At 40.3% G+C, this 25,107-nt stretch overlaps 1 protein-coding gene across 1 annotated transcript in view; it reads left to right on the top strand.

The window, feature by feature from the left end:
* Positions 1-18,585: 18,585 nt before the first annotated feature.
* The window catches only part of LOC122791035 (adiponectin-like), a 276,275-nt gene continuing 269,753 nt past the window's right edge, over positions 18,586-25,107 (top strand). The window contains exon 1 of the mRNA XM_044058810.1: positions 18,586-18,685. The gene's annotated coding sequence lies outside the window, so the exon portion shown is untranslated. The remainder of the gene's footprint in view (positions 18,686-25,107) is intronic.

The raw sequence follows: 25,107 nt of genomic DNA, 5'->3' as shown, positions 1-25,107 counted from the left end.
TTTAAGCGTTCTCCTCCCACTGCCCACTTGCAGGTCTAGTCTCACAATTGAATCTTTTGCCTTTTTCATAAGGTGTACTTTTGACTCAAACACAACATGAATATTAGTCTATCTGTACTTTTTCATCTTCCTCCTGACACCTCTTCTCCTTTAAATTCTTTGCATCTCCTTCACTTCTCCTCTGTTTTACTGCTCTTGCATTCAAGATCTATATATAATTTCCTTTTATCTCTCTCTACTACACTAACAATACAGTTGCATAATTATATTAATTTATGAAGGATACTGCCAAATGTACTACATTTTTGGAAATTGTTAAAGTGTTAAGCTGTTAGAACACAGAGTGTTTTTGTGTGTAATGTATTATTATGGAGCTTTTCTCCCCGGGCCTCCACTGAAAACGGGCTTTCGGGCCCAGTGGACTTCCCCGGTTATCAAACTGGAAATAAATAAATAAATCCCTTTCCTTCCCAATCCATGCTGATGTCATCATTAGGAGACTACAGATACCTCAGACTTACTCTGGACCCACCCCTTTCCTTCCCAATCCATAATGATGTCATCATTGGGAGACTACAGATACCTCGTTCTTACTCTGGGCCCATCCCTTTCCTTCCAAACCCATACTGATGTCATCATTGGGAGAATACAGATAGCTCAGACTTAGTCTGGACCCATCCCTTTCCTTCCCAATCCATGCTGATGTCATCATTAGGAGACTACAGATACCTCAGACTTACTCTGGACCCATCCCTTTCCTTCCCAATCCATAATGATGTCATCATTGGGAGACTACAGATACCTCGTTCTTACTCTCGGCCCATCCCTTTCCTTCAAAACCCATACTGATGTCATCATTGGGAGACTACAGATACCTCGTTCTTACTCTGGATCAATCCCTTTCCTTCCCAACCCCTGTTGATGTCATCATTGGAAGAATACAGATACCTCGTTTTTACTCTGGGCCCATCCCTTTCCTTCCCAACCCATACTGATGTCATCATTGAGAGACTACAGATACCTCATTCTTAATCTGGGCCCATCCCTTTCCTTCCAAATTCATACTGATGTCATCATTGGGAGAACACAGATACCTCAGACTTACTCTGGGCCCATCCCTTTCCTTCCCAACCCATACTGATGTCATCATTGAGAGACTACAGATACCTCATTCTTAATCTGGGCCCATCCCTTTCCTTCCAAATTCATACTGATGTCATCATTGGGAGAACACAGATACCTCAGACTTACTCTGGACCCATCCCTTTCCTTCCCAAGCCATACTGATGTCATCATTGGGAGAATACAGATACCTCATTTTTACTCTGGGCCCATCCCTTTCCTTCCCAACCCATACTGTTGTCATCATTGGGAGACTACAGATGCCTCGTTCTTAATCTGGACCCATCCCTTTCCCTCCCAATCCATACTGATGTTATCATTGGGAGAATACAGATACCTCAGTCTTAATCTGGACCCATCCCTTTCCTTCCCAATCCATGCTGATGTCATCATTGGGAGACTACAGATATCTCAGACTTACTCTGGACCCATCCTTTTCCTTCCCAATCCATACTGATATCATCATTAGGAGACTACAGATACCTCAGATGTACTCTGGACCCATCCCGTTCCTTCACAATAAATACTGATTTCATCATTGGGAGAATACAGATACCTCAGACTTACTCTGGACCCATCCCTTTCCTTCCCAATCCATGCTGATGTCATCATTGGGAGAATACAAATACCTCGTTTTTACTCTGAGCCCATCCCTTTCCTTCCCAACCCATACTGATGTCATCATTGGGAGACTACAGAGACCTCATTCTTACTCTGGGCCCATCCCTTTCCTTCCCACCCCATACTGATTTAATCATTGGGAGAGTACAGAGACCTCATTCTTACTCTGGGCCCATCCCTTTCCTTCCCACCCCATACTGATGTCATAACTGGGAGACTACAGATACCTCATTCTTACTCTGGCCCATCCCTGTCCTTCCCATTCCATACTGATGTCATTACTGGGAGAATACAGATACCTCAGACTTACTCTGAACTAATTCCTTTCCTTCCCAGTCCATGCTGATGTAATTATTGGGAAAATACAGATACCTCGGTCTTACTCTGGACCCATCCCTTTCCTTCTCAATCCATGCTGATGTCATCATTAGGAGAAAACAGATACCTCAGACATACTTTGGACCCATCCCTTTCCCTCCCAATCCATGCTGATGTTATCATTCGGAGAATACAGATACCTCTGTCTTACTCTGGACACAACCCTTTCCTTCCCAATCCATGCTGATGTCATCACTGGGAGAATACAGATATCTCGTTCTTACTCTGGACCCATCACTTTCCTTCCCAATCCATACTGATGTCATCATTGGGAGAATACAGATACTTCAGACTTACTCTGGACAAATTCCTTTCCTTCCCAATCCATAATGATATCATCATTGGGAGAATACAGAAATGGCAGACTTACTCTGGACCCATGCCTTTCCTTCCCAATCCATGCTGATGTCATCATTGGGAGAATATACATACCTCAGACTTACTTTGGACCCATCCCTTTCCTTCCCATTACATGCTGATGTCATCATTGGGAGAATACAGATACCTCACACTTACTCTGGACCCATCCCTTTCCTTCCCAATCCATACTGATGTCATCATTGGGAGAATACATACACCTCATTTTTACTCTGGTCCCATCTCTTTCCTTCCCAATCCATACTGATGTCATTATTGGAAGAATACAGATAACTCAGAATTAATCTGGACCCATCCCTTTCCTTCCCAAACCATGCTGATGTCATAATTGGGAGAATACTGATACCTTGTTCTTACTCTGGATCCATCCCTTTCTTTCCAAATCCATGCTGATGTCATCATTGGGAGAATGCAGATATCTCAGTCTCACTCTGGATCCATACATTTCTTTCCCAATCCATGTTGATGTCATCATTAGGAGAATACAGATAGCTTGTTCTTACTCTGGACCCATCCCTTTCCTTCCCAATCCATACTGATATCATCATTAGGAGAATGCAGATATCTCGGTCTCACTCTGGATCCATACATTTCTTTCCCAATCCATGCTGATGTCATCATTAGGAGAATACAGATAGCTTGTTCTTACTCTGGACCCATCCCTTTCCTTCCCAATCCATGCTGATGCCATCATTAGGAGAATACAGATACCTCAGACTTACTCTGGACCCATCCCTTTCCTTCCCAATCCATACTGATGTCATCATTGGGAGAATACAGATATCTCAGACGTACTCTGGACCCATCCCTTTCCTTCCCAACCCATACTGATGTCATCATTGGGAGACTACAGATACCTCAGACTTACTCTAGGCCTATCTCTTTCCTTCCCAATCCATGCTGATGTCATCATTGGGAGAATACATATACCTCAGACTTACTCTGGACTCATCCATTTCCTTCCCAATCCATGCTGATGTCATTATTGGGAGCATACAGATCCGTCAGTCTTACTCTGGACCCATCCCTTTCCTTCCCAATCCATGCTGATGTCATCCTTGGGAGAATACAGATATCTCAGGCTCATTCTGGATCCATCCCTTTCTTTCCGAATCCATGCTGATGTCATCATTAGGAGTATACAGATACCTCGTTTTTACTCGGGGCCCATCCCTTTCCTTCCAGATCCATGCTGATGTCATCATTAGGAGAATACAGATACCTCATTCTTACTCTGGGCCCATCCCTTTCCTTCCCAATCCATGCTGATGTCATCATTGGGAGAATACAGATACCTCTGTCTTACTATGGACCCATCACTTTCCTTCCCAATCCATACTGATGTCATCATTGGGAGAATACAGATACCTCAGATTTACTCTGGACCCATCCCTTTCCTTCCCAATCCATACTGATGTCATTACTGGGAGAATACAGATACCTCAGATTTACTCTGGACCCATCCTTTTCCTTCCCAATCCATACTGATGTCATCACTGGGAGACTACAGATTCTTCAGACTTACTCTGGGCAAATCCCTTTCCTTCGCAATCCATACTGATTCATCATTGTGAGAATACAGATACCTCAGACTTTCTCTGGACCCATCCCTTTCCTTCCCAATCCATGTTGATGTCATCATTAGGAGAATATAGATACCTCGTTCTTACTCTGGGCCCATCCCTTTCCTTCCCAATCCATGCTGTCATCATTGGGAGAATACAGATACTGCAGACTTATTCTGGACCTATCCCTTTCCTTCCCAACCCATGTTGATGTCATCACTGGGAGACTACAGATAACTCAGACTTACTCTGGACCCATCCTTTTCCTTCCCAATCCATGCGGATGTCATCATTAGGAGAATACAGATAACTTGTTCTTACTCTGGACCTATCCCTTTCCTTCCCAACCCATGCTGATATCATCACTGGGAGAATACAGATACCTCAGCATATAATCTTCACTGACCCAAATATTTGTATAGTTTCATAGGTTCATACATACGTACTAGGCTAGCCACCCTTGCAGGCCATTTTAAACCTATCCAACTTCACTTTTGGTGCTTGAATTAACCTTTACCATGTGATTATAGATTGTCCTTACCAATCCTGTGGTCGATAACTATATGTTACCCCTAGTGACAGTAACTGGGATCCTGCCAAAGCCAATCTGAGGAGACCTATGCATGGGATAAAGCATTTAGGATCTGCTTCAATCCATTAGTAGTACCGGGGACAGTCCTGGGTTAAATTGTCGTTAACCCATGCATAAAGCCAAGTTATTTTTCAATACGGACAGGGAAGAGTTTTGTTTTATGTGGCTGAGGAGTCTGTTCCATAGCAGCAGTATCCTCTGCAAGATATACCTGTCTCTCCAAACCATTCTTCTGGTTTTGCAGAAGTTCAGATTCCTAGAATGACTATCTCTGGTGCCATTTCACTTGCTAAATCCATCAGTAGTGGGTTGGAGGATGACATAGGTCACCTCTTAGCAGTCTTTAGGAAATCGAGTATAGTGGCAGGGCTTTGAGTAGGTCCTTGTAGGACATATTGTTTAGGCTTTGTATCCTTTTGGTAAGGTACCCCTGTGGATGGTCCAGTTGGTGCATGTGTTTGTACATACTTTGTACATACTGTATAAACTGTATATAGATTTCATAACACCATGTCGATATAGAGATTCATATTCCTAGAAGGATCCTAAAATCTTGGCATGATTTGTTTTCCTTCCAATTATCTTTTCCAGGTATCTCACTGGATTTATTATAAGAATGCTAGATTAATATAGAGTATCAGATCTCTGTACTGCTTTTCTGTTATGTAAATAATGTCTTAGCACCCAGTTCATATCTGAAAAGGGTCAACAGACAAGCCCTCCTACCCAATTATCAAATAGTAAATAAATAACTATATACAGGAGTTATCTCTCCAGGACAAAATATACAAAAGGCATGAGTATAAAATGAGAATGCTAAATTAGCAACAGTTTCTTCATGACTGATGTATATCAACTTTATACATAAAAACAAGGTTGTTCATTATTTAATATCAAAATATTAGAAGTGAATAAGTTAAGATTTGCAAAATTTTCAAGTAGATTTTTTTATGATCATACCTTCTGGAAAAAGGTAGACTTTTTTTTCAAAACCTTCTTCAAAAGTGACTTTATAGATTGGCCATGAATTTGTCTCTAGAACTGCAAAATATTATTTTATGCATCGTGCTAGAAATCTGATCTGACACATCTCTGGGCACTGGGAACCAGTGATAGCTACATCTGGCTATTAAATACTGATAGCTTTGAAATCGCTAGTGTGGATTTACAGTACGGTATCACAGAGTTTTGGAGTTTATTTATATTTTGCATGCCAGCTGCATGCCTGCTTTCTTACCCTTTCACTTGAAGAACAATGTTGATGCAAACTTCATTTATCAAGGCTCTGCCCTCTCCTATTTTCTCCTCTCTGTCCTTATAAAACAGACTACTCTCCTAACTTCCCTGACTGTATACTTATATAGATGATATGGCTATTCATATATATATATATATATATATATATATATATATATATACTCATGCACATAAACACACCATACACCACACAACACATACATCATCCAACCCACACCACAACAAACAAAACACACACAAACACAAAAACACAAACAAACAAACCTACAATACATATACACCACCCTTTCCTGCCAACAACCCCCCCTTAATTCTCCACCCACATTCCTTACCAAGTACCACTACTATCAAGATGAGACCAATTATGTTCCTCCCAGTTATATTGCCTGGGCTATATCTTCTCAACATCTATGAAAACCAGCCCTATCGTGGCTTTCAACACCCCATATCTCATACCATCTCTGCTCCCACCCTGAGTGAATCAGACCAACCCCTACCTCACTAAAAACCTGTCCTCTCCACTTTTAACAACCACCAACTAGATATTATCATAAAATAATAAGTAAAGTGCTGAAACTAATAATCACGTTACAACTTACTCTGATGAGGGATGGAGACATCCACCCTAACCCTGGATCCACCCTTCCCACAAGCTCCCAGCCCACTATCATTCCCTAACTGTCTCCTGACCTGTCACCTAAACATCAGGAGTATTAACAACAAGGTCCATAATCTTCATGGCCTTTTAGCCACCTACACACCTGATGTGCTGTGTCTTTCAGAAAGCTGGCTAAAAGCAGGAACTAAAAATGATGAGGTTATCCCACCAGGATACAACATACTTAGACTAGACCAAAACACCAGGAAAGGTGGAGGAGTAGCAGTTCTGTTTAAAAACACAATAGATGTCACTCTAGCCCCACAGCAACCCCCCTTGTTCAATAATGCAGAAGCCCTAGTTAGCAAACTACAGCTTAACAAAAGTAAATCTATATTCATTGCCTGCATTTATATCCCCCCAGGCAACAATGCAAATACCCTAGAAGACTTTCTACAATGGCTTTCCGACACATATCCCCATGAAACTATGGTGTTAGGAGATGTTAATATTGACTGGAACAATTATTCCTCTGAATCTTCCACCACCCATATAAACCTTCATGGCTATACCCAACTTGTATCCTCACCCACCAGAATAAATAAGTCCAACTACAAAGGCAGTATCCTGGACTGGATTCCTATCAACAATCACCCAGACCTGTATAACACGAGTACCCTCCCAAATGGTATACGTGACCACCTACTCACTTACATCATTACGCATAAAGTAAATAACCACCACCAAGTTCTTTATAAATCTGTCAGAAACAACAAGAACTTTAACTCCACTGACTTTCAGAATTAACTCAGAGCATGCAATTGGACCATACTTAAAGAACTTCCACTAGATGATGCTGTAGACTATTTTAATTCTAAATTTCTCTCCATTCTAGATTCCCATGCTCCTATCTGCACCCTTAGAGCCAAAACCAAGACAGCCCCCTGGCTCTCTAAAGTAACCAAAACTAAAATCATAGCAAGAAATAAAGCATGGGACAACTGGCACACCTCCAAAGACCCACTTGACCATATTAAATTCTGACAACTAAGGAATGATACCAAGAAAGCCATATTGTTATACAAAAAAAAACTTCTATCAACACCTTCAGCAAAAACACCAGAACAAACCTCAAAATTTTCGGCAGGCATAAACAAACTGCTCCACCCTGGCCAAACCTCCACCCCCACCCCCTCAACTTGAGACCTTAAAACTCCAGAGGAAACTGCTACCATCATTAAGAACATTTATACCAAAACCATCCAATCACTAGCTAGCCAACTACCCCCATCCAGCTCCTTTCAAAACTCCTGCACAACCACTACCCCACTCCCTTTCGCCTTCCAACCTGTATCTACATCGACCATCCAATCTCTAATTAACAAACTAAAGCCCACTACCCTGGCAGCTGATCTCCTCCCACCAGAATATTTACAAAAAAGGGCAGATGCCATTGCATACCCTGTCTTGATCATAATAAACCGCACCTTGACTGAAGCCACTATCCCCTCTCTCTGGAAGATTTTTCATGTCATTCCCCTTCATAAAGGAGGGAATTCTTTAGACCTCTCAAACTTCCGACCAATAGCCATACTATCACCACTGGCCAAAATTATGGAAAAGTGCATCCACATCCAATTAATGCACTATCTCACCCAAAATAAACTACTGGCCAACTCTCAGCATGGTTTTAGGCCACACCACAGCACCACATCAGCCCTCCTATCCTTCTCTAACTCTATCAACACCAACCGAAACAATAACAAACTTACCTCAGCTCTCTTCCTAGATCTCTCTAAGGCCTTTGATATGGTCAGTCACCAACTGCTTCTCCGTACCCTGAAGAAACTGTCACTGAATAGTAGCTCTATTAAATGGTTCCAATCTTACCTGTCTGATAGACAACGAGCAGTTTTATGGCAGAATACCCTATCCACAGGTCTACCCATTACTCTAGGAGTCCCCCAAGGCTCCATACTAGGACCACTACTCTTCTCAGTCTTTATCAATGACCAACCCACCATCACCCCCAAGGCCACCTGCATAAAATACATGGACGAGTCTACTTTAATATGTACCGCCTCCTCCTCAACTGAGCTTATGACCCTAACCCAGAATAACTTCAATGATGTAGAAAAATGGTTTGCAAACCATCAGCTTCTATTAAACCCCAACAAAACTAAACTGCTTATCTTTTCCTCCACCTGCAAATCCTCCTCACCATTCTTTACTATAAGTTCCAACAACGGCACAATTATATCCCCAGATACTCACACAAAACTCCTGGGCATCACAGTCGATAACGCCCTAAAATATGATATCCATGTCAATAAAACCATCAAATCTGCCAACAAAAAACTGGGCTCCCTATACAGGATCAAACCCTTCCTCACTCCTTTTGCAAGAACCACTATCGCTCAGTCCCACCTACTTTCTACCCTCCACTATGCCTCCCCCCCTCCCTCTTCACTAACCTGAACCAAGACACCCTTACCAAATTTGCTAGTTGTTACAACTATATTTCTAGATTTTCTACAGGTGCTACCTCTAGGACCCACCATTGTATCAACCTAACTCAACTAGGATGGCTGGAGTGACCCAGTCTTCTCCGATACAACCAACTTATAATAACCCACAAAATACTATATCAACCAGAAAAAACACCAGCACTAAATAAGATCATCAAACCATACAGCAACCTGACACTACGCTCTGCTGACAAACTGCTGGTACAAACAACTAAGAGCATAAATGTGGCTGGGCACTCACTATTCCCCAACTCAGTAGGCAAAACTTGGAATATGCTACCTGCCAAACTTACTCACCAATCCTCTTTAACCCAGTTCAAAAAAAGCCTCAAACTACACTTCCAACAGCATTGGCAGTGTCCCTGCTTAAACCCCAACTAATCACCACCCGCTGTTCCTGCAAACTCTCTCTAAGCATTTCAATCTTATACTCTAATAAGTGTACGAATTCTTGAAGGGACTTAGCCCATAACTCAGTATATTATTGTCTGAAATTGAAGCCGCATGATTTTGATGTTGTCTGCTATGTTTTATCCATGTTTGTCACCCTACTGAAAACTGCATATTATACTTATCTCTAAATGTTTCTGTTGTTCCTAATGTATTTATACTCTGCTTTCTGGAGCTTTTCTCCCCGGGCCTCTGCTGAAAATGGACATATATCCAGTTGGACTTTCCCGGTAAACAAATGTAAAATAAAATAAATAATATGAGTGGGCACTGCTCTCTATACAGCTATCAATATGGCTGTACGGAGATTTTGTAAATTTCTCAGTGCATGCTATAGTGTTTACTGGGTTTGGGGTGCTTGGAATTTAGACAAGGTGTTGCTGGTAGAGAATGGTTAGCCTTGGAATAGTTCCTAAGGTTTTTGGTTTTGCTGGATTCCCAGATTTAATTTTTATTTCAAGTAATACTGCCTTATGGTCAGATCTGATTAGTGAAGATATTACATTGGGTTAGGAACATTGACCCCCCTCCCCCATGTTCGTGAATACAAGATCAAGGACGTTTGTACCTCTGGTAGGAGAATGGACCAACTGTTCTAGGATGTTGGTATTTACAAAATTTAGGAATCGCTAGGCTTGTGCATTAGAAGTGGTGTAGGATTCCAAATCTATAGATGGGTACTTCAGATCCCCCATGAATATTGTACTGGGTTGAGCAATGAGGGACTCTAATACATTGAAATAGGTAGTATGGGTTTTCTGGGACATGGAGGGGGATTTATATATTGCAAGGATATGGTATGATACCCTGTTTATGTTGAGTGGCATATGTATGAGTTCCAGTGGGTCATACACTTTTAACTAGTCTGGATGTGAGTCTTAATATAGACTGACATTCCTCCACCTTTATTATTTTATTTATTTATTTACTTTACATTTGTTTATCGGGAGAGTCCGACTGGGCATAAAAACCTTTTTCAGTGGAGGCCCGGGGGAGAAAAGCTCCATTGCTAGTAAACTATTTTGTTATTAGAAATAAAATTGTATAATACAATAAAGAAATAAGTAGTAACAGACATTCATAATGGTAAAAAGACTACAACAGAATAAATTGGTCAAGTGGGAGACAAGACCAATAATCTTGTATAACAATGCTTCTAGAAGATGGTTCTTACACTAGTAGCAGGTAGTGACATTGTATACAATAAGAGTGCAATTATGATACTTAGTCTTATATACAGGTAGCATAGCAAACTGAAGACTTAAAATCTGGTAGATATTAACAGTGAGAAAGAAAAAAATAAACAACATAAGGTAGTTATATGGCTTAAATTCAATACTCATTACATATGCAATTAAAATTTTAAAATCAGCTAGTTCCATGGTTTGGGCTACCCATGCCCAGTACATGTACAAGTCCAGGAATTGGTGAGGAGGGCTTTAATGTGATGCTTGATGTTTTTTAAGTTAGTTATAGTTCTAATTTCAAGTAGTAAGGCATTCCACAGTTTAGCAATGTAGTAGGAGTGTAGAGAGTCACCTGAGCTATTTTTACTCCTGGTTACTTCAATTAGAGCTTTATTAGTGGATCTTAGCAGACGGGTACTTATATGGGGATTGAGGAGGCCTTGTAGAGCTGGTATTTTATCGGGTTTATGGTACATTTGGTGGGCGGTAGAGAGTTGCATGAGAATGAGTTGATGGGGTAGTTCTAACCAAGGTAGTTGTTTTAGGGCCTTACAATGATGGGTTCTAGGAGGACAGCTAGTGGCAAAATCTAGCTATCTTATTATACCAGACATCTAGCTTGCTTAGGTCTGATTTGGAGAGGTTGGTAAGGATGGGTGAGGCATATAGTAAAGTTGACAGAAGATGAGTTCTGGCTGTGGTTATTCTGGAGTTTGTGGTTAGGTAGTTTTTGCATCTGTATAAGGTATCTATTTTATTGTGTACTTTTTTTGCAGTCTGGGCAATGTGTAGTCGAACTTCAAATTTTGATCAATAACAACACCGAGAAGTTGGGTGGATGGTACTGGTTCAATCAAAGTCTAATTACTGGATGTGATGTTGAAGTAAGTGAATTGGGTTTTGAATTTAGTGGAGTGGAAGAGCATGAGTTTAGTTTTATTTGGGTTCAAGATTAATTGGGTATCTGCCAACCATGATTCAATAGCATTGAAGGATGTTTGCGTTAAGTTCTGTAGTTCAGGTAGAGTTGGGGCAGAACATATGACAGTGGAGTCATCTGCATACTGTATAAGGGTGGCTAGAGTTGTAGCATTATGGAGATTATTTGCAAACAGGTTAAAAAGGAGGAGCCCGAGAACAGACCCTTGAGGCATGCTTATAGTCACTGGTAATAAGGGAGAAAGAGCTTTGTTCCACCATACCGCTTGTTGCCGATCTATGAGGTAGTTCTGAAACCAGGCTAAAGTGGAGTAGCTTAGGTTCAGTTTGGACAAGGCAGTCAGCAGTTTGTTATGAGATACTATATCAAAGGCTTTTGATAAGTCTAAAAAGATTGCTGATACTAGCTCACCTTTATTTATAAGTTGACTGATGGTGTTAGTGAAGTAATAAAGGCTGTGTTAGTACTATGGTAGGGGCAAAAACCATGCTGAGTATTTGTAAGTAATTTATTGTCTAAGAGATGGTTATGTATTTGAGTGTGAACACACCTTTCAAGGATTTTTGATAGAGGGGATAGGATTGCTATGGGCCGATAGTTAGAGAAGTCGCTGGAGGGACCTCCTTTGTGTAGGGGTATGATGTGAGCAATTTTTCAGAGTATGGGGATGCATTGCTCAGATATGGAATGGTTAATTAGTAGGGAAGCTGGATAGGAGATGGCTTCAGCTGCTATTTTTAGGTATGTTGAGGGTAGGTTGTCAGCTGCCAGGGTTGTGGGTTTTAGCCTGAGCAAGTATCTGTGTACGGTGTGTGTTGGAACTGGTTTTAAGGAGAATGTGTTGTTATTATCTAGTAGAGAGGTTAGGTCGATGGGCAGTGATGGGAAGTTTTGGTTAGTAAGGATTTTGATGAAGTCTGTGAAGTATTTATTAAACTGGGTAGCAATACATTCTAGGGGATTACTTGCTGTTGTTTGAGGGGTCTCAGTTTGACCTGGTTGTAGTATTTTATTTAAAGTGGTCCAGAATTTTTGAGAATTATTTTGGTATTTAGCTTGTAAGCTAGTATAGTAATTCTTCTTATCAAGTCTTATTTGGGTTTTGGCTTTGTTTCTTAGCTGGAGATACTTTTGGTCAGTAACTATTGTTTTTTTGGGGTCTATTCATGCCACACTTTATCCCCTTCTTTTAGGAGTGACTTTGTCTGTTTAGTGAGCCAAGGAGAGTAATTTGATTTTGCTCGTATTGTCCTGATAGAGGCCATGTTATTTAAGATATTTCCTCCTGTGCAGTAACTGGGCTAAAGGTGTGAAAATGCTTATATCCTTGCATTGCAGGGGTACTCTCAGTGACTTTAAACCATGTCTCCATTACTACACAGATGTCTACACTCTCCAGGAAGTGGAAGGCTTGCAGGGTGTGGAGTTTCTTGTTAAGACTTCTAGCACTGAGCAGTATCACCTTCAGATATTCCTTTAATAAGTTCAGTTAAGTCAGTCAGTTTATCCGTTTGGTATTGCCTAAAAAAAGGCACTATGGGGGTGGAAAAGGTCTTTGCCAATATCAAAAAACCTATTTCGGATAAGTGCAGACCATCCCTGGCAAAGCAGCGTGGTCCATCAGCCATGTCCTCCTAGGCTGTCAAATATTGCACCCCCCTGGACTGACACAGAACATAAGACAATTATTTAAACCAATCATTTTCTGTTGGTAACGTGGCATCATCCTTGGAGAAGGTAGTATGCTCAGTGCTAGGCTCATACCTGCCTGAGACACACATAATCAGCAAGCTTGATCATGTCTTGCTTCATATAGTCAAGGCAGGTACATCTCAGGTCATTAACACCCACATGTACTATGACAGAGTCATACTGGTACTTGTGGTCCAATGACCTGAGTGCCTATGTAACTTAATGGATCCCAGCCCCGGTAAGGCAGCCAACCGTGACTCTCTCCTTATTCAGTCTGGTGAGGGGGACATTGCTGTGCCTCACTATAGAATCACCAATGACCCGGAAATTTGGCTCTGTGCTGGTTTGCCTTAAAAGCTTAGCAGTGGAGTGTTACTACGTGTAGTTGTGGGTGGTGTTTTAGCAGAGAGTTTACATGATGGCTGAGAACCCTTTCTTTGATTGTACTGTGCAGGAGGTCTTTGTGTTTTAGGAAGGTTACCTGTAAGCGCTTCAGCATAAGTAGTTTTATGTGTAGGGTGTTTACCCTGTGCAGTAGGTGTGATGCAAGTGTCACTGACAACCTCTAAAGGATTAGTTTTGGTTGGATGAGAGAGTTTTGCCTCCAGTGTTATAGTGTATTTACACATCTCACATACGCTATCTGTTTTATTAAAAATAAGTCAGTTGTCATTGTACATGAGGTAATTGTTACAATGCCTCAGAATACCCACCTCAACCAGACTGGCCACAGAGAGAGTCGGGAAGTGCATATCCATGGCCACTGCACATTGTCATTGGAGTTAATGAAATGACGTATTCTAATAATGTTAGATCATCCCTGATCACAATGTGCAAAGAGGACTAGAACATAATGACTATTCACATCATATTATATACAGCTGTTAGCCAGGGCTTCAGCAGTATTTTAACCTAACAAGGTTGTGCTAATATGGTGCAACATGCTTCACTAAGGATAGTATGCAACTTTCATTCCATGGGTTCTGTGTACTGGCGAAAGCCCTTGCTGCTCTCATAGTGCCTTGTTTTAGGCCAGATTTGGCCACTAGGCATCCAAACATAACTGACATTGTTGCAGCATATCCATGTTATTACCAGATGAAGACTGCCCTCCTCAGTGTCAGACTTCTTAATAATAAATTGTATGATCTTGAGGCCATCCTGCAATGTGAACACATGCATGTAAATACTGTAACTGAGACTTGGTTTTACTGTAATGACAACACTCACTTCAGACCTGGGTTTAGTGCTTACCGTGCATTGAGGTCTGTATATAATTGTGAGGGAATTCCATATTTGTCATAAATAATATAATTTCCAGTTGATTCCCTTGGACCTACAAACAAGTTATTTTCAAGTGACCTTAACAAGACAAATTAATAATCAATTGTCTACTGTGGGACATTATTAATTTCCGCAGAACACCATGACAGCTCCTCAAAGGTACTCAATGAACTAGCCTAACAAAACTACCTTTATGATGGGAGGCTTCAATTATCATTTGATTAATAAGTATTCCAAAGACTCCTGCATCTCATAAATAGTAATTCCTTTCAACAAATAGTTAACCAGCCTACTGGGGGTCATAAAATTCTGACCTTAGTCCTTAAAAACATAGATCCCAAATGCATTTGTCCCATATTATCCTCCTCACTGCTTAAATTAGACCACAAATTAGTAACCTTCTGCTGTAAAGTTGAAATTCCTTTACAAGCAAGTCCAAATGTAAGGACTTTAAACATAAAAAAATTCTGTGATGAGCACTATAAGTCCTATTACAATTTCACTAGCCCCCAATGCAGTTTTACCTGCCACTTATACAAATCAGTTTTACTCCTACCTGCATAAGTGAACAGTTATAGTAATCCCCACTAGCAAATATAATGAGAATTGTAAAAATAAACCACCTCAGTGGTCCACCAGCACAAATAAGCTGTTTTAACAAAAAATAAACTTTTAAAGTCCTTTCAAAAAGATCATAATGAAGGTCAAATGAAGCATACATTGCAACAAACTTCAAAAAGCAATGATAACTAAAAATAATTTTAATTACATTAGGAAATTGATAACCAGCATCAATCAGTATTATGACCTAAAACTAAAAGACATTACTCACTCTGACCTCAAAGACATAGCTAAGTTACTTGAAGACAGATTTATTGTTAACTTTACCCCAGAAACAGTCAAAGAAATCCAACAAATCCATGAGTCTAATACACCCCTCCCCATAAGATGTCCTGATTGTGCTCTCAAAAGCTAAAACATTAGTTCCTATTGCATAGACAAATCAAAATTTCTGAAACCTTCTGACTCTTCTTTAACTTGGGCTTAGTTACAGTGTGTTACTCTGGTATGAAAATAGTAAAAACTACAAGAAACACCTAGCCAAACTAGAGTTTTCACTTTGTGATACCTTATGCATCCTGTAATAGAGGCACATGGGATATATGCAAATGACCCCTTAAGGTATAAGGAGGTATAAGGTTTCACACCGTGAAAACTCTCACTTGGTTAGATTTTTTGGTTTGTCTGTGTGACCATTTTACTTTTTGGTTTCTGATATGGAAATAGCTGTTATAATACTCCTTCATAAAGGCTGTCCTACAACAGACACCAATAAATATAGACCCATTAACTTAACTACCTAATTTCTAAGGCCACTGACTGCATTATCTCTGATTTCACAAATTGATATTTAAAACCTTATACAACTGAACCCACAACAGTTTGGGTTTTTGAATGGTAGGTCATGCCTACTTGATTTTTTAGTAAATTTTGTTGAGAAGACCACAGAGGCAGTAAATAATATTCATTCAGTCCATGCAGCATATTTGAATCTGGCCAAGGCCTTCGCAACTATATCCTATGTTGGTATTGTAAATAAGCTAAAAGGTCTTATGTTAGTTCCCATTGTGGTTAGAGTACAAATTGGCAAAAAGCAGACTCCACATAGTTAAAGTTGTATGTGGCACTTCAGAAAATGAAAAAGCAACTAGCAGAGTGCCCTGGGGTTCCATGCTAGCACCCTCCTTTATAGGAGATACTTCCCTGATCTCCCTTCCATGAGCCTAGACGTATGGCCAATAAGATTATCACTGCTGCTCTTCCTAATAGACGCTCCCTACAGTGACGACTCACTGTTACAAATGAATGGATTATAGCGAGAGGGCTTAAATGGAATGCAAAAAGTGCAGTACCATCACGTTTGGTAAATACACCTCCTCCATCATCTACAGTGCACCCTGTACTCCACTACACATGGACACAGTAAATACCTTGGCAGCTGGGTCGACAACTCCCTTTCAACCACTATGTAGCAACAGCAGTCAGGAAATATTTCTATATAGTCCAAGTAATTTTGAATGCCATCTCATCCACGTCAAAAGAAGTTACCATCCCTCTCTGCTCATCCCTAACTAGTATGTTCCTGGCCAAACTCTTCATACATGTAGAAAGGCCTCCAAAATACTTAACTAAGATATTAGTGGTCTGAAAATCCTTAGCTATCAGGGCAGGCTTGAAGCCCTATGCCTATTGGCCATCTCTTATAGGCTCATGAGGGACAATCTACATCTTGCATTCTGTTGGGATCAAAGACTCTACCTCACTAGCTCTATTGCACTTCCACAAAACAAACAGCTACAAAAAACTCAAAGATTTAAACATATACCAATACATAAAAAGCATACATCAGATGGAGAAATGTATCAGTCAACAGTTAGCTCTTCTTGGGAACAAGCTGCCTTTGCATCATAAGCACAGAAACACTCTCAATTCCTTCAAGAAACACCTAGTGATAGTATGGGCATCTGCAAATGTATTGCCGTCCTGGCATGTTTTGCCCTTCTGAAAGTGGAAGTGGAAAATATATCCTGAGGGGAGGTATTAGTAAGGCAGAAATGATCTCTCTTTGTCTTTCTATCTATATTTTTTTAACATACTTGGCCTTGTAAATTTCTAGCTATGCCCTTATCTCCAATGATTCCGGCTCCTTCCTGAACATAATCATTTTGTAGGGCATGGAGCTCCATGATTATTCTCAAAAAATGGCTAAACTGCACCCTAGTTCAGCGCGACTCTAGTGTGACACCCAACCTTAACAACGCTTAGAGGCGTGCTTAACAATTGTTAAACACCCCCTATGCACTTACATCAACCCTGCACTAAAGCAGACAGTGCTGACCAGTAAACAGCAGCAGCAGGGCTGTCTTCATTTCAACACGCATTTCTGCCTGCTGTTTGTTAAAGTACATACAGTAGTTTGCATTAAATTGTTTCCCTTAGACAGGAATACATAAGGACATCAACCACTCTCTGACTGCTTCTTTATTCCCTTTCAAAGTCATCACAACACGCTCTGATTTTTATTTGCTTTTAATTTTACTTTTCACTAACTAGTATTACATGGAGCAGATAAATCTCCATGTACTGCAAAGAATTATGACTGGATTTCCAGTTGCAGTGAACTATTACATGTTCTCAACATGGATACCAAGATTCACCTCTCAAGCTTCGTTCTCGGGGAGAATTTCTTGACATCCATGTCTCAAACACATAATATATGTTACGGTCAGAGACCCAATCATAATTCTCTATATAGTAAAAATCCATTATATATTTAGTCTTGGAACTGATTTGGAACTGTTTCCCATATGCTCTTTTAAAAGCTATTTAAAAGGATTATTATTACTGGCAGACAATACTCCAGGACATACATGCTGATAAATATAATAGGCTCCCTAAATATATATATATCTATATATATATATATATATATATATATATATATATATATATATATATATATATATATATATACATATTTATTTATTTATAATCTTTTAGAGAATGCTTTATCCACAGGTCTGATTTTGATAATGTGATATAATGTTGCTCCAACACACAATCTTTGCAATTCTTTTTGTCTCGTACACCTTTCAAAGTCATTCACACTACACAGGGTACAAAACCTCTAAAGATCTTTATATATAAAAGAAAAAAAAATTTTGCGGCAATGCATGATGACCCCCCACACACACACACACACACACACACACACACACACACACACACACACACACACACACACACACACACACACACACACACACACACATGCACACACGCACGCACAGACTTTGTAGTTACTTGCAGTTTACTCATCTGCAGTTCAGAATGGGAGCCTGTCTCTAGCAGCATCATATATACCATAAATTAAGGTAATGTGAAGCCTGAGGGTGGTGTCTTCAGTGATAAAAGTGGAAATGAAGTGAGCAATCATTGTTTTTAGTGATGACAGCGGGACTGAAGTCAAGAGACATTGTGGTTAGCAATAACAGTGGGACTGAAGAAAAGAATTAAAACGGAAATATCTCAGGTAAATGTCTATCTTGCAGATGGTCAAAATTCTGGTTTTAATTTGAGCAGTTGTTTTTGTTTGGATTTTCTGTATGTTTTTATCCTCATTTATAAGTATTAAATGTGTTTTCATATTCAGAAAAAACTAACTCCTCACATCCACCCGAAATGGATTGCCAAATGTATATATAATTTATATAACAAGTAACTTATGTTTGGAATCCTAATCAGCTTAAACCTGCTTTTATACATTTCAATCTATTATTTTCTAATGCTACTGGTTATTTTCTTTCTGCAGAACTGTTCTTTTTTAGCACTCAAAGTGCAGTTGCAAACTTGTACTTTGGCATTTCTGTCTTGCATCGCCACTGCCTGTGTGCTGGTATATAAGTGGAATGCATTATTAATTAATGTTCATTTCTAGTATGTAAAGCATATGATATGTCTGGAGACAGAATGTATGACTGCGTATGGGGGGGGGTGGAGGACGGTGAAAGTGTATGCAAGTGGGCATATGTGTAGCATTGCACATGTGTACACTACACTTAAATCTTCCATGTTAATTCAGTCTTGTAAATAGCCATACTTTATATCAGCATGTTTCTGTAGTTTAATGTCAACCTCCTTGTACACATATACTGCTGAGAGTTGAGTATGAATACATACAAGCATACATATCACAAAGGTAGGAGTACAAAGTCGGGGCTGGTTAGTTCACTCCTAGTTGTAATATGTGGTCTTGTGTGTCTGAACATTTTTAACCATGTAAATGTGTGGTATGCATATATACATAGTCCTGTGGCTTGCTGCATAGATAGCTAGACAGATACTAACACACAGAAAAAAGACTGAGAAAGGGCATTTCCCTAAAATACGTGGAAACATATTTATTTAAAGAATAAAGCAAAGTCTTGAAGTTTGTTATATAAACAGCTCAGGTTTTGGATGCATGCTCAAGGTCATTTGAATGCAGATATTGGATATGTGGACAGAGACATACCTCATCAAAATAAACTTTTACTGTTTAAAAAAACTTGTGGCTATGAGATATGTAACCCACAAGCATAAATAATTCTCATTCCAAATGCACGTAAAAATACACAAATAGCTTTCGATCTTAACAGAGTGAAACATATCCCAATGCATAGCCCTGATACTTAAACTGGCAAAAGTATGATTTATGCTGCCCTTTTGTATGTGGTTGTTTTACCATTTATGTCAAGGAAAGCTGCACTGTTTCCATGTACATCTTATAAATCACATAATAATTTAATGGCTTGTTGATGGATAAACAGAAGTGGATGTAACAGAATTCAAATATGGACTTATGAATACTAATCTATTGATTTATATGCCAGCTGATATAGCGATCCAACATAAATTAAATGCAAGGAATCTGTAATGCCCCATTTCCAGTCAAACTTCTCGTTTCCGAGTCATGCAGGTACTGGCTGTCACTGTCCTTACTTATGTACAGGAGCATTGTAATATGTCAAGTTAGGGAGAGATAGGAGTAAAGTTACAGTGAATCTGTGTACTAATATGTTGAGCATTCACTCATTCTTTTATTTATTTAGTTTAATTTGGTTTGGTTATTTATTTATGGCATTCTGTTGAATAGGTAGATAAAGCTAGGCATTTTCTTTTTTAGTGGATACGTGGAGATACAGATTCCACTAATTCCAAGAGGATATAGGTTCATAGGTTCATAGGTTCATACTAGGCTATCTGCCCTAGGGCATTTATAAGCCTAGCCAGAGTGTGTTTGGCTTTCGCCACCCATTTTAAATTAATTTTGCTATGCCCTTTTAAGAGGTTAGTATACTGTGCCTCTGTCTAACAGTGACACACAAGTGATACCCGAGGTAAACCTACAATCTCCCATCCACTCATCACGATTCCTCTTGAAGAGAGTCAATGAGGGACTCTGCCTAACCTGGACTGGGATTTTATTCCAGAGTGAAGGGAGCCTTTGGGTTATGAATCTGTCCCTCCAGCATGTTCTATTTATTTTAGTGCTGAGGTTCAAGTCTCTCAAGCGCATAGCTCGATGGGATTTGGATTTTCTGAGGTGCAGCATGTCCATTATTTCCGGGTTGGACATGGCTTTATACATCAGGCACAGATCGCCTCTGAGCAGGCGGTATGCCACTGAGTAGAGCTGGAGTTTCTTTAACCGGGCAGCATATGGCATCTGTTTGAGCCCTTTGATCCTCTTGGTGAGGTACTTTTGGGGTCTTTCCAGTTGCTGCAGGTGTCTGGTAATGTACATCCCAAAAGGGGCATTGTACTCAATTATGGGTCTGATGAGGGATGAGTAAAGAGGCATGATGACCTCCCCTGATCTAGATGTGAATCCCATTTTTACTTCATGGCTTTTTATCGCTGTGCACAATATAAGCATACAGGTAAGACATCAGTAACTGTGAAAACAGATCACATATACATCTCTGGGTAAATATGCCTAACTATAGCAAAGAGATTTGTATGGAACTGGTTCTGGGTATGTGTTTACTTACTGTTCTTTACCTAGTAGATGGTTCTGAAATGATGGCAACAATCACCATGCAGTGCAGACCACTGGTGTATCACCACCACGAGGGCAGTGCAGTGTGATTCCTTCATCTCTATCTAATGCTGGCCCTAGAGGTCAGTTAATGTTGCATCAGTCGCAGGACATTGACATCAATCTGAGGTGGAAGTCCTCAGCAACTGGGCAACCAAAAACCACAGCCTCATGCAGTTGTTTGTTAATACAGTGGGTCTGGTTGGCTATTCCCTACATATGTATGAATATTGTGTAATGTATTGTACTGTGTGATACAAACCATCATGGAAAATCATTCAGGTTTCATTTTGTTGTGGCTATTTAATCAAAATTTAATGATCATAATACATTCTTCAAAACCATTTTTGCAGGTCTTACATTCATGCCTGTTAAGGACAACATTTATTTACATATTTAGATAGTATTCACAGATATAGTCAAATATGCACCATGTACACCATAGTGTAGAGTTCATTTTGGAATAATTTGTTTATTTTGTGTAATGAATTATCACACAGTTTAAATTTTATAAGCCCTAGTATTTTTACCAATCATTTATTGTATCACGTTGCAGATTTTTTTTTCAGTTGATATTTTTTTTCAGAGTTTATTAGCTTAAACCAGTACTAAAATGGTATGTTGTTTAGAATGATGTATAGGCAGGGGTGGTGTGTGGACTACACTTACAGGTGTCTACATTCTGGAAGTTGATGTACAGTTACAAAAATCTTAGCCTTTCCCATGACAGTCTTGATTTATGGAAACCTGTGTACATAGTTCCATAAGCATCACAACTTCTGTAGATAGGATCATAGGAGGTTACTAGGCTAATGGCCCCAGGGCCCGTACATGCCTAACCAAGTTCAATCTGTGTTCCCAAGGGTGTCTGGTTCAAGCAGACACTAAAATCAGCACTTACTGCCCTTGTCCAAGAGCGACACAGGTGGAACCCCGGTGTGAATTTCTGGTTACCCATCCAGTCATCCAAATTACACTTAAATACGGTCAATGATGGGCTTTGTTTAACATGAATATGAAGCTTGTTCCAAAGGTGGGGCAACCTCTGTGAGACAAATCTTTCCAGCAAGTTCTGTTGATGTCACATACCAGGTTAAGGTCCTTTGAGTGGGTGACCTGTGTGCCATTTGACTTGTGAATGTGCAGTATTTCCATTAAAGCTAGGTCAGAGATTGCTCTATATGCAAGGCACAAGTCACCTTTGAGCAGTCTGTATGACACAGAGTAAAGTGACAATGATTTCAGTATGTCGGTATAAGACAGATCTTGAAGACCCTGAATTTTCTTTGTAAGGAGCCTTTGTGATCTCTCCACTTGCTGCATGTGTTTGGAAAGGAACATAACAAAGAGAGTATATTGATGAGGGAAGAGTATGGGGGGGGGGGGTTATAACCTCATTTTTACTGGAGGCAATGTCCTTACTTATGAGATGAGCAATATAAAAATGCCTTTTTTACCAATGTGGAGACTTAGTGATCAAAGTTAAGGTTGCTGTCAACCTGTGTGCCAAGATCTCTCACCACTGACTGTGGGCTTAGGGTATTGCTATTGATGTGGTAGTTTGCAGGAACATCACCCTTGCTGAAGGGGATAATAATGCATTTTTTGCATTAAGTTTATGACCATGACTTTGGCACAGTCATTAGTCTGTGTAAGACCTTATTGCAGCATGTTGACATCCCTAGGAGTTTCAATGATCGCTCCCAGTTTGCAGTCATCAGCAAACTTTGTCAGCCACAGTCTTTTAGTTTTAGCCTGTACTTTGTAGAAGTTAATTTTGAACCCAGAACCAATCCCTGTGGAATACCACTGTTTATGGGTCTGCTGGAGGAGGTGGAGCCCCCTGTTTTGACTGTATGAGTTCTATCACTGAGCCATTTAGCAACCCACCTGAAAATATATGGGTTGACAGCCAGCTGGGTGAGTTTATCAGTGATGCCTGCATGGGGGATTGGATCAAATGCCTTGGCTAAGTCTAGGTAGGCCATATGCACAGATCTGCCCTCGTCTAGGGCTTTGGGGACTGTCTCGAGGAAGTCCACCAAGTTTAATAGGCATGATCTCCCCTTGACAAAGCCAAACTGGGTGGGGTCGAGCATTTGGAGATTTCCTATATTTTTGTTAATAAGGTCCATGGTGATTCATTTCATGGCCTTACAGATAAGGCTGGTCAGGCTAATGGGTCTATAGTTCCCGGGGTCCGCGGATGTACCCCTTTTGTGCAAAGGGATGACAGTAGCTGTTTTCCATTCTGCTAGGACAAAGCCAGTGCTTAGGCTGTGATTGAAAAGCGTGCTCAATGGTGATGCTAATTCCTGTTTTAACCCATGCAGATCACAGCCTGGGATGTTGTCTGGTCCCATAGAGGCTGTGCTTTTGGCCCTGGAGAGGACATTTAAGACCTGCTTTTTGGAGATACTAGGTGGGGGACAAGTGTTAGGCATGCTTTGGGGTATATGTGGTGGGGCAGGGGAGTGAAGTTTTCACTGAACCTGTCAGCCAGAAGGTTTGCTATATCCACAAGTTCTATATATGTAGTACCATTAACTATGAGTTCAGAGGAAATCTGGGTTTTACCTCTGAGGTTACAGATGTAACTAAAGAATACCTTGTGGTTATCATCAGTTAGGGAAGCTAATCTGGATTCATAGCTAGCTTTGGAGGGCTTCATTATGAGTCTTATTTGCTTATTTAAGATGAGGAAGGGGTGTTTCCAGTTTTGAGACTGTTCCTTCCTACTCTTAGACAGCAATTGCTTTCTCCTCTTGTATAGCCTATTAATGGCAGTTGTCCACCAGGCAGGTTTGCTTTTCCTTGAAGATCTTGCTTTGGTCATATCAGGTATGGTAGAGTCAATACTGTATAAAGCATTGGTGCATAACTCAGCATAGGTGTCTGTTCCATCAGTGGGGGGAGGGACTATGAAGCTATTTATGCTATCACGAAAGAGGTTGTAATTGGCCTTGGAGAAGTTTTTTTAGTGTAGTTGTTGCTAATGGTCTTGTGTTATAGTTACTTCTAGCGAGACTGATTTGTGGTCAGATCTCACCAGGGATGGCCACACACTGGATGGCAGTGGTCCCCCATGTTGATGAGCACCAGGTCCAGGATGTTTGAACTCCTTGTGGGTGTGTCAACCAGCTGTTCCAGGGCATTGGAGTTAACCAAGTCCAGGAACCTTTGGACAAGTGAGTTAGAATACGTATAATTTACCCAGTCTATGGACAGGTAATTAAAGTCACCCAAAACCAGGGTGTTTGATTGTATCTTGATTGACTCAAGTAGATCCAAGTAGGCTCAGTGGACATCCTCATTCATGGAGGGTGTCCTATAGCTGGCAATGACCTGAAGAGGGGTCTTCCTACAGACAGTTGCACCTGAAGTAATTCAAGGGAATTGTGCTGTTTAATCAATCTAGAGGTGTATTTATCTTTAATGAATATTGATCACCTCCTTTACTTCTCATGCCTTCAGTTTGTGGTCTGAGCGTGTGGAAGGAGATGTAACCTGGTATAGCTGGGTTACTCTCACCAACCTTAAACCAGGTCTCAGTGGCTGCACAAATGTCAGCATCTTCCAGGGTGAGGACTGCTTCTAGTGAGAGAACTTTCTGGTTTAGAGTCCTAGCATTTAGCAACAAAACCTTAAGGTTGTTTTTAGAGGGTATTTTTACGTTGGGAATTTTGTTCATGTGACATTGCCTAAAAAAGGCACTAAGGGGATGGAAAGAGCCTTAGCCAGTAAGCAAAATCCCAGGGGCGACAGATGAAGACCATCTCTAGCAAAACATCGAGGTCTGTCGACCTTGTCATCCCAGACTAACAGATATTGGATTCCCCTAGAATGGCACAAGAAACTAAGCCAATTATTGAAGT

This window comes from Protopterus annectens, chromosome 16.part0 (genome assembly GCF_019279795.1).
Source record: "Protopterus annectens isolate FY-2018-M chromosome 16.part0, PAN1.0, whole genome shotgun sequence".
Lineage (NCBI taxonomy): Eukaryota > Metazoa > Chordata > Ceratodontiformes > Protopteridae > Protopterus > Protopterus annectens.
This window is presented reverse-complemented; position numbering and strand designations above follow the sequence as displayed.